Here is a 1,191-nt window from a genome sequence, read left to right as displayed (position 1 = left end):
CCCCCAAATGCGTCCCCCAAAACAGTCCCACAATGCTCCTTGACAACCATCTCGACTCGGTCTCCCGGACAACCTCAAAGTTTTGAAATAGCGTTATTCCTTTCGCTTGCACGGTGCTTAAACTGGTGTTGCTATCAAACTTTTACTATGTAAGATACTGAAAAATTAAAAGCAGTGGTTTCTCTGAATGTTATAATTTTAGGGGTGCATGGTACAAAACATCGTGAAAAAGTTTGCGTAAGACTGATTTTTTGCGCCTAAAATTGACTGCATCAGTAAAAGGAATAGCATGATATAAATTATCGCACTAGTATCATTTTTTATAAAATTATATTTAATTGGAAATTTAGTCGATCCAAATTGTTAGCCTCCCACGCAAACAAGTCCACCGTTCAGAGTGCGAATGAAGACGGGTTTCACCGCGCGCCCTAGCGACAGGACTGGCACAATGTCGGTTATTTATTAGTGAAAGTGGCTTTAACAAGCTTTTGATCATTTTTCTATGGAAAGTGTTATGTGCCCTTATACTAGGAAGCCTCGGTCCGATCTTTCTCCTTGTGTTTAATTTTGTCCGTGGTGAGCATGGAAATCGGAGCGGAAAATCATAATCAGAAAGAAGTATTGCATCAACAACAATAAACATGTAGTGTCTCCATCGGCATCATTTCAGCACAGCGAAGACATTTTCAAAAACTGTGTAAAGAAGAAAAAGTTCACGAAACCCGTTCCTTCGGATTGTAAGAGAAAAAACCTTTTGAAAAAGGCCTAGACTCACGTTAACGAGAGACAGGATTAGCGTAGGTACTGCCTTGTGGGGTTGTACTTGGGGGAGGCTACGATTTTGATACCTTATTTTTGAGAGGGGGGTAGTGGGGGGAGAACTTTCTCCCCCGCACAGGCTTCGTTTTTCCACTTGCACATCTCCCATTATGCACCTTATTTGCCTAACAAATTTTGCATAGCTTTTCATTTCTCCTGGGTATTACAGCTGTCCCAAGAGATATTGAAAACAATGCTTATGCGAAATTCTGGGGGGCGGGGCGCAAATAAGGTGCATTATGGGAGATGTGCAAGTGGCGTATTGGGAAAAATATCCCCAATGTCCGCATTCGGGGGAATATAGACAGCGATCAAGCCAGACAAAACTTGCGAAGCTAAAGCTAAGGCTATCATCTCCAGTGTGAATAAAAA

This window comes from Porites lutea, chromosome 5 (assembly GCF_958299795.1).
Source record: "Porites lutea chromosome 5, jaPorLute2.1, whole genome shotgun sequence".
Lineage (NCBI taxonomy): Eukaryota > Metazoa > Cnidaria > Anthozoa > Scleractinia > Poritidae > Porites > Porites lutea.
This window is presented reverse-complemented; position numbering follows the sequence as displayed.